The sequence below is a fragment of the Papaver somniferum genome, chromosome 5 (genome assembly GCF_003573695.1).
Source record: "Papaver somniferum cultivar HN1 chromosome 5, ASM357369v1, whole genome shotgun sequence".
In the NCBI taxonomy this organism is placed as follows: Eukaryota; Viridiplantae; Streptophyta; class Magnoliopsida; order Ranunculales; family Papaveraceae; genus Papaver; species Papaver somniferum.
This window is the reverse complement of record NC_039362.1, coordinates 177392385-177402801: the sequence shown is the minus strand read 5'-3', so window position 1 is coordinate 177402801 and position 10417 is coordinate 177392385. Positions and strand designations below refer to the sequence as shown.

At 35.4% G+C, this 10417-nt stretch overlaps 1 long non-coding RNA gene and 1 pseudogene across 1 annotated transcript; one reads left to right on the top strand and one right to left on the bottom strand.

Moving 5' to 3' along the window:
* Positions 1–2324, top strand: LOC113280162 (annotated as a pseudogene).
* A 3606-nt stretch (positions 2325–5930) lies between these two features.
* LOC113283778 lies at positions 5931–7662 on the bottom strand. Its single transcript, XR_003327622.1, has 3 exons — positions 7381–7662; positions 7080–7219; positions 5931–6831 (listed from the first exon to the last, which is right to left on the bottom strand). It is a non-coding gene; the product is annotated as an uncharacterized LOC113283778 (long non-coding RNA).
* Between the last annotated feature and the right edge of the window lie 2755 nt (positions 7663–10417).

The window sequence follows — 10417 nt, the reverse complement described above, 5'->3', positions numbered from 1 at the left end:
ATGTATTACCACCCACCGAATGCAGATATGTATCAACAACTGCCACCAGGAGGGATGGTGCCGTATCAGCAGCCACCAACAGGAATGGCGCCATATTATCCACCACCTCCACCACCCGCAGCTAGCAACGGAGCGACACCAGAAAATCCGATCATCGTAATTGCACCTCATTTTTGTGCACCATATCCAGTAGATCTTACCATTACAGAGAAACTTCTAGCTATTACAGAAGGTAGCTTTGCTGTTTTGGATATCAATGGAAATATTGTCTTTAAAGTTAAAGGTAAGCTTCTTAGCATTCGCGACCGCCGTGTCCTTGTCGATGCTGCCGGTGTTCCTCTTGTATCTCTACAATAGAAGGTAATTATTATTTATTGATTGATGGTTATTTTTAATTAAAAAAATTACTAGTAAATTAGGGTAATTAATAAAAAAAAATCTTTCAGATATTGACTTGCCATAGGAGATGGCAAGTGTATAGAGGAGATAGCTCAGATTCAAAAGATTTGTTGTTCAGTGTGAAAAAACCTAGCCTTCTGCAAATCAAGACAAGTTTGCATGTTTTCTTAGCATCAAACACATCTGAAGCCGTCTGTGATTTTAAGATCAAAGGAAGCTTTTTTGAGAGATCTTGTGCCATCTATGCTGAGGAATCTAAGATTCTCATTGCTCAGGTATCTGTTGTTGTTTTCTTTTCTTCTTTTACTTTTTTTTTTCCTGAAGCAATTATCTCAGCGTTAGGTAAACAAAAGTAGAGATTAAACGTGCGTAACACTGTTTATTTGTAGATTGTAGCTTAGTTCTTATAACAATAATAAAGTAATCTGATGATGATTTTGTTGTTGCAGATTATTAGGAAATAATATATGAGAGTCTATATTTAGGAGATATGCACATTAAGTTGTGAGAGTTATATTAGGAAAGTGTCTATGTTTAGAGTTTGATCTTAGTTAGGAAAGTGCCTTGAGTGGTCGTCAAGTTTGTGAACAATATAAATAGGCTGTTGAGCCATGAAAGTTGAGACATCGAATTGATTATCAATGTAGTATTTTATTTGTTTATGTGTGTGCTCTCCTCTTTCTTGCTCGATCCTACATATGGTATCAGAGCAAGCTAAGAAAGAAGGGAAAAAATGCAGCATCTGATGTTGTTAAATCTGGATTGATTGGCTGTGAAGGTGGAGAAACTGATGTCGTCCATGCTATAGGAAATTGAAGAAGGAAAGAATTAGTGTTAGCTATTGTGATTGATTGGGTTCGTTTTGGAATTTGAAACCGAGAAGAATTAATGATGTTGCCGGTGGTTAAGAAGAAGACGTTGTGTTGTTTGGGCTGTGAAGGACGATGAAAAGAAATTGGTTAAGTTGTTGCTGGAGTTCGAGAGGAAACATTGATGGAAACTGTAGGGTTCGATGGCTGCTCCTATGGTTACCTACCGCAAAAAAAAAATAAAAAAAATAAAAAAAATGGAAGTGTTATTTAAATTTGTAACAGCTTGTGCGTTACACAGGTGGAAGTTACAGTTGCAGAAAAACTGTTGATGTGGAGTAGATACAGAAGAAAGTGTTATAGTAAGTGTAACAGAGGAGTTGTTACAGAAAAAGTTGTTGCATCAGTTACAGAAGCGTGAGAGAAGAAAAGGTCACAATTGTGACTGTAGGTGTGACGAAAGAGGTGTGACAGTGAGAAAGTGTTACAGTTTCTGGCAGAGGTGTTGCAGAAAGCTGTTAAAGTGTTTGAAGAAGTTTGGGTGAGTGGTTGATTCGAAGGGTTAGGTTATGGATTTGAATTTGACGCAAGAGAAGATCAAAGTTGGTATTGCAGTCAAGGAGGACTGGTACAGTTTGATGAAGTTGATCGAATTCAACGACTTAGAATGACAAGGAAAGTTGGGTGGATATGTTTGAGCTTAAGGGAGGATGGTATCTTATTAAGCTCAAACATGGTGATTGAAGAGTTTGTGGCAGAAACTTGGAAGTCTTACAAAGTGTGGCAGATTTTGTGTTAGTTATTGCTTGTGGAAGAAGCATAACAAGAGAAAGATTGTGAGAGAATCTTGTAAAAACAAAGAAGGGTGAAGATGAAACTCTAAACATAGACACTTTCCTAATATAACTCTCACAACTTAATGTGCATATCTCCTAAATATAGACTCTCATATATTATTTCCTAATACAGATGCACAGGAAACACATTGTCCAAAGTATTGTTCTGGACCAGGACACCTACTCAATCACCGTGTACCCGGACGTTGATTATGCATTCGTTGTTGCCTTGTGCGTGGTTCTCAATGAAATTAATATGGATAGAAGTGGTGAAGATTAAGCTCTTCTCCAAGTATAAATTTTTCCAGACTTTGTTACGGTTGTCTTCTTTTAAGATTTAAGCGTATACCTCTATGATAGATGGGTAAAGTTATTAGATAATGATACTAGTGAACAACGCATTAATGTATTTTTTTGTAGAGATTTTGTTGATAATTTTCTTTTCTTTTGAAAAGATGAATTTTATTTTTTCGGTACATCTTATCAGCAAAAGCTTTTTTGAAAAATACTTGATTGCAGTAACCGAAAGGAAGAAGAATGCCGTATTGCCTTCTTGACTACACATGTGTTTGCATCTGAGAGAGTTCTGTTTTGTACTTTTAACTTAAAGTGCATCATCATTCATCGCCACACTATAGATTAAATGGATGGGGATGAGAGTATACATAACTTTTATTTGTTAATGGAAATGCTTGCATCAGATTCCACTCTTTTTTTTTTCTCTTTTGTTTTCTGGACAATTAACATATTTCAATTCATTCAAATCAAAACAGTGGTTACATGTTCGCTTACAGATAAGGACATCAATTATAAGTAGATCGTGAAGAGAAATAACAATAAACTGTAAAGATATTCAGTTTCTTCTTATGTATAAGGGAGAGATGATGGTATATCCGGAAATGATTTCCGACCATTTAATCAGATTGTAGTCTTCTTCAATAAGATATGCTCCTAAAACAAATAAGTAATTTTTCCATGAATTTGTCGATCCACACAAACACAAATGCTGATTGAAAGCGATGTAGTAATGAACCGTCGATGTTTTTGAATCGAGATAAGCAATCCACTAACCATCCATTAAAATTTGAAGAACTCGTCCCACAACGACCAAGAAAAATCGCCCCAAAACGGAGAAGAAATATGTCAAAAGCCACCAGAAATATCTTATTCATTATCTACTACCAAAAACCATGAAGAAAAAAGAATTCTTGTTCTAATCTTTGGACCAGATCTGAGCAAGGCAGGTCAAAGGCTTTTTTTTTCTTTTGAGAAAGGGGGGAGAAAGAGATAGAAGAGAGCATCAAATTCCACTCAATATAGTAAGATATGTTCCAAAAACAAAAGAAAACAAAATAAATGAAAGCCTATTCCTATCCAGAAAAGGATCTACTAGTACCCCATCTAGTGGATTAAGTTTTGTTGTGGATAAAGAATATGAGTTTTAAAATATTAGACAAGTAGCCGGTGATGGTGCGTTCTTTAATCATATATATGACTATTCAGAGCCAGTTAATTCAGTTAATCTAATAGGTGGATGGTCTGAGTTCCGTATGATTTTTCTGTTACTTCCCCCTTTTGTTCAAGAGAGAGTCTGAAGATATCCTTGGAGACATTTATATCATATACAACCTAGAAACCACAGGACTCAACGAGTTCAAGTTATACTCGAATGATGGTGAAAGACTACAAACACGTTCTTTTTCAAAGACTTTGAATGCGGTAAGTCAGTTTTTTCTAGTAATTAAATTTTTAGATTATGTATTTTGTTTTATAAAATTCAACAAACTCTAATTATGAATAATTGTTGTTAATAGGAGTTACACCGATATATTTGTACATGTTAATGAGAATTCAACGTGCTGGAAACTTACTTCTTTTTAACGCACTAAATTGGTTATTAGAAAATAGATGGAAACAAAGACTTACATTATACTCAAATGATGTAGAAAGAAATGATACATATAGACAAATAAAAGCAAATGGATTAAAAGTGGTTTGGTTAAAAAGTTTTTTGAAACGTTATGCTAAGAAAATGAATGAGAAAAGGATGGAAAATCAATAATGTATATTTGTTCCCTGAATATTATGAGGAGCTAGAACGTTTGTTTGTGTTATGGACACTAGGTCAATGTTTATTTCCAAATACTAGCTCAGTGTTGTTAATTGGTTTTCTCGAAGCATTAGAAGATTTAGAGAAAGCACTAACATATGATTGGGGGTCAACAATTTTTTCAGAGATTTACATATCCCTCGGTAATTGCTCGACGTGTGTCAAAGATAATTTAATGCTTTTTGGGGTAAGAACCAATATTTTTCACATTATTTGTTTGTTATTTTGCACATGAAAAATTTAATAACCAATAAGGTTATTATTTTCAGCATTGGTGGTATACATATTTCTGTGTTTCAGAACCTTCTCTTAAAAATTACACCAATGTTTTCTCGGTCATACTGAAGTATGATTCTGAGAATTGGAGACCAGAACAGATTGAAGATGGTCAACATACTGCTATTGTTCATAAGATTCAACAGTTGTGTAGAACAAGCCTTAATCTTGTCTCCCAGCCGTATGAAGCAATCACTGAGTTCGAAGAAGAACAAGCTCAGAGAATGGTACATCTAAGCCTTAAAAGGATCGTTTTATACATCCCTATTTCTGAAAAGGGTGTTTGGTATTATGGTGAACGACATCTTCTTCACTTGCAGAGAAGATCAGTGATACCCATCAACCGCTATCCAAGTTTAGAGGTTTCTGAAAATAACTACTTGAAATTGATAAGCGATGGTCATCATTGGCAAGAAGTTGATGAATTGATCCAGGAGAAAATATACAAAAATGAATACCTATTTTGGTTTCACACTATTTTCAAGCCCCATATTTCTATGTAACCACAAGATTTGGGTCAGATGGATTTCCCAGCTTTAGGTAGGATGTCACTCGGAGAATTCCTTCCCAACCTCGACCAAAGACGGGAGATGCATTTGCATATCCTTCTCAAGCGGGTTCATCGTCAAATATTCCACCATTTTCTTGCGATGTACAGACTATATCCACCACATTTGGAGATTGTTAATCTAATTGCTTTCAGTGCACTTGATCGGACTTATCCATACTGGGGGATCAATGCTACAACGGAGCAGTATCATGGCCCAGTTGAAAGATTATCATGCTCTATTATATGGATTTCAACAATTCCACTTGAATGAGTTGCAAAAAATGAGGGAAACCATGATGTTTGACATGAGTCAAGGATTTTTCGTTAATGATGGTTCAGGTAGTAGTAGAGGCATGAATCCCAGTGTCATAGGAATGAGTCCCAGTGGTTGAGGAATGACTCATTCAATTCCTAATGTTAGTGACATGATTCCCAGTGTTAGAGGCATGAGTCTCAGGTACTGAAGTCGTGGTCTTTGGTTGTTGACTGGAATTGATTGATCCTTGGATATTGGTCTTTGGTACCATCCAAATTTATATCTCTAGTATTTGATAAAGACTCGCAGATTTCCATTTGCTTGAGTAAAGATCAAATCCAGAGATAGAAATATTAACTCCTTCACCAAAGTGAGAATACATGAAATGGTGAACCCTTAGTAACACTTAGGTCAAGATATCACTGGGTGTAGTTGCTAGATATTGTGCAACTACACCAGGAGTACGTGTGATTGATCGGTGACACTAGATGGGTTGCATCTTATTTCCAAGAGCACGTGCTTGTGATTATGTGTTACTTTAAATGCTAAATACCAAAACAAGTACATGTATATGCACATCATATAGTGTTTATGCTTCAAAAAAAAAAATCATTTAATGTTTTTTCTTTCCTAATTTGCAAGTGTAATGTTGAATTAGTACTGTAACGAAAAGTAAAAGTAGAAACATATCATATGGTAGAATTAATATCTTTCTTTAATTCATTCGATCATTACATAGTTATATTTGTTTTAAAATATCTATAAATAGAGAAATCTTTGTAGCCAACAGACACCACCAATATTCTCTTGTTCACCAGTATACATTCTCTGTAGGCTTGCTGACATATGAAGATGGGAATGATAAGTTTTAACCCAGCAATGACCGTAATCATGGTAATGATGTTAGTGATGTTCATGGCATTTTCTTCCGATATGGTAACAACGGCTAATCGTGATGAACATATAGGATTGGACGCGGCTTCAAGTAATCATCCCAAAGGACGGAAACTGCCAAAGGTTTCATTTCCTTGGGGACCTATAGGATATAACGCATGCTATGAATTGAAGCACAGGGAATGCATGGAAAATCATCAACCAGGTGAAGATTGCGAGCAAACTGCAAAGAAGAATTGCCCATGCATCATGTTCTACCCTTCTTTCTTTTGTGCAATATCCGGATGGTAATTCGATCTCCAAACCAAATCATAGTTTATACAGTTACATGTCTGGAAAAAACTCAAAGAAGATACAATTAATTAAGTAGCAAGATAACAGTCTAGACTTCTAGCTATGATAGCCTTCGAAGTGCAACAGTACGTCGACACATAAATCTGATGACCAGAGGCAGAAGATCGAGCCTGTTATTGTCATCCGTATGCATCAACTGCGACAAAAACAAATAAAAATAATTTCATTATATACAAACAAATAAATTGACAGGCCATCTTCTCGCAGAGTTCACTTGAACTTCTCCAATACGATGTTATCTGATCGGCAGTCCATCTTCTTGTAATTCTTTGTTTTTTGAACTTCCATTTTCTTTTTTTCCATCTACCTGTATGTATATTCTTCATTCTATTTATATATTTTCCTTTCTGATCAAAAAAATTAAAAATTAATTTCATTACATGTGTACTTAAAAAAAAATTTAAATATATTGTACTATTAATTAAAACAGAAACTACACAATCTTTTATGGGATACTAAAATAAAAAAAACATTACGAAATAATTTGAAAAATCTCTTATTCAGAATATTCCTAATCAAATTATATACATATTTATTTTCATTTAAATTTTTCTATTTACTGTTAATTAAAACAGAAACCAAACAGTTTCTTTACCTTAATTAGTGATACAAGGCCAGCATGAAGATGCCAAACAATGAAACTAAGCCGGCATTAGTGCTTTGTATACGGTTCATTGTTGCCTTACTGATACTTCTATGAAGGTAAGTTGCCGTGTCCTTGATTGCGGTGAATTTCTAACAATTTATACAAAATCTTGTCATAACCAAATAAATAAGAAAAAAGAATAAATAAATGAATTCAAAAACAAAATAACTATAAACAATATCATTAATCAGAATTTGATAAACAAAAAGATTCTAATTAGCGTTAATTTGCAGCTTAGAAGAAAGCTTACCATCTTTTTGCTGCTACTCACAAGGTTTAGAACATTTTGCGTGACAAAAGACTTCGCCATTTCCATCTGCTTTTCATTTGTCATCGCATTCTTTCAAACATTGTTTATAAACGTCTCCTTTCTGAAGGTCGTTATCCGCTTTACATAACTGAAAAGCTACCATATAAGCTAAAATGCACAAAAGATACAATACTGCAACATTTTTATAGTTGTTTGCCATTTTGGGAGAGATGATTTATTGAAGGCTAGTGGTGAATCTCTTCCTTTCTCTCTGTACTTTACCTTAATTCTTTGGAAATTATCGAAAATGGTTCAGATTTATAAGCTTAAATTGGATATTTATCTTTGCCGCCGCATATTTTAATGGACCTAAAATAACGTATGATTTTAGTACCCATGGCTCCTAAAATAGCGTATGCCTCTCATCACATATTATTTTCTTTCAATTTAGTATATTGATTGATATCAATGAAAAGCGAGTTCAAAACTCGTTAGTACTCAAAAAAATCATTGATAGAAGAAAAGGTTAAAGTTATCGACTTGAACGGTCAACGGTTGATTATTATGAACAATAAAAATTGAGACAATTATAGGATTATTATGGTGCGGTTATATATCATCGGATGCTTTCAGTATATGTGGAAATGTAACACACGATGAGAAAGAACCTTTTTTGAGTTGTTTTAAATGGAAGTTCATCGCTGACAGGCTCGATCAATTAGGATGTCTTTATTGTTCTGAAGATACCTTTGGTCGGTAACAATAAGACCAACCTCGGGGACGAAAGAACAGTGCAAACTGAATTCTCAATCTTGTTTCTCGGCAAGGGCGGTGTCCCAAAACTTCTCCACTATCGCAAGAGAGCGTCCCTGAATTGGGTTTAAAGAATAAAGATTGCTCTGATAGCATAGTTCCAACCGCAAATCATAATTTAATTGGTCTGATAATTTTGTTTCTTTGTCTTGTAAGCCATTTTAGTTTGATGCTACAATGGAAAATTATAATATATTATTTTGTGATGGAAAGAATGAACCTTTTTATAAAATGATCAGAATTGTTTTTTGATCTGGTTAGCCAGCATGGGTAGTTAGATTTTTAATACATGAATCCATTTGTTGGTTCTTAACTTTTTCATGTAACTGAGTGGTCGAACAAGTCATTGAGTATTTCGAATGACTTAAATAGAGTTTTTATTTAGATAGTTTCACATTTCTTCATTAAGAAGCTGATGAGAACATGGAGGGAATAAAAATTTAATTAGTACTTAAATCTTTGGAGCTAATTAATTCACCCAGCAAAAGTTTCTTAATATTAGCGATTAATAAAAAGAAGAAAGTTTACTCGTTCATGCTTTTTTATTTTTAATACATACACGGAATTTTTATTTCTTACTACAATTATGCTTCTCAAACAAGATGGCAAAGCCTGTAGATGCAGGAAATCCTACATCAACACCCAAATCTCAAATAAAAGTGCTAGAAATGCAATATTGCCATTAAGTTTCCTACCAGCTGATACGCACCGAGTTGATTTGATTCTCTACTTCCCGTTTGGCCGCTCATTTTATCATTAAACTGGCTCCCTGCATATCCATACTTTTTTTTTCCCAATCATTTGGACCATTTGGTTTTCTTTTTTAAAGAAATTAAGGTAGCTTCACGTACCCTCCTCTTTATCTGATCCGCAGGTGTATTTCTGGCTTCAACGAGTACTACTCATTTGATACTCCTCCATTCTATAACTCAAGAAACCTTACGACGCATTTCATTCTTTTTCTTAGGTTTTGACAAAATAATTGAGTCAGATATCGGAAAATGAAAAAAATTGATGACCCGACATCTAAATCGGATCAAGTAAATTTAGATCTCAAAACAAATACAGTATACTTGGCATTAGTGTACGGGCACATTTACATTGATTTTCTAAGAACCTTACATGTGACAAAATTAATTGCCACAACTAGTTAAGTATTCGCGTGCTGATGTGAATTATCTCGCATCCACAGGTCATATACATCCTCGAGATGGTCAAGTATTCGGCATCACATCAGCTGTTCCCATGCTGATATGAATTGTAGCATTGTTCGCCACCCGCGAGTCTTAGATTCTGGAAATATATAGCTGACCTGTTAGTTATATGCAGTTTTGCGGCCCCTACCTAAAAAGGAGAGAAGAAGGGAAAATCAAGAGACTTTCTTCCGTTTTTCTTAAACACTGCGGGCATCCAACTCAAAACTAATTGGCAATGAATGGAGCGACCCTTCTATATTATATTTTAAGTTCATTATGCGGAAACTAGGGATGTGGGACTATTTGTCCTTTCACACCCTCCCTCACGTGTAAGGCCAGTCACTCGGCCTAACACGTGGATCTACGCACGTGTGGGTCTAGGATGTGCAGGTGACATCGGTCACGGTCCACCCCACGTACAGGTCATACGAGTGACCAGTCATTTGGTCACGGGTGTACATGTGCCCACTCGGGTCATGACGGTTACTAATTCGGCCTACACCCGGCGTATGGGACCTAGCTATGATACCATGTTAAAGTTTGCGGGCATCCAACTCAATACCAATTGGCAAAGAGTGGAGAAGCCCTAATAGATTATAAACCGCAGGATCTTAAATAACCCAACCATGTGGGACTAATAATCCCAACATGCCCCTCACGTGTAGCCTTAGCGGGTCTTACAAACACGTGGACAATTAAATCGGGTGACGCGGAGTAAAGGTGCGGTCAACTGACTCGACACAAATAGCCTGCTCTAATACCATGTTAAAGACTGCAAGCATCCAACTCAAAACCAATTGGAAATGAGTGGAACGGCCCTTCCATATTATATTTTAAGTTCATTATGCGAAAAATGGGGATGTGGGACTATTTGTCCTTTCACAGTTTCCTTTTCTCAAAATTTCTCTACCTTCTCCTCTCGTTTCTCTATATTTATGGATGCCTCTATGAATTAAACCTATTAAAAGTAAGTTAGTTTAACATATATACCATTTCGAATCCTAAAAATCATTTCAATCAGCTACCTA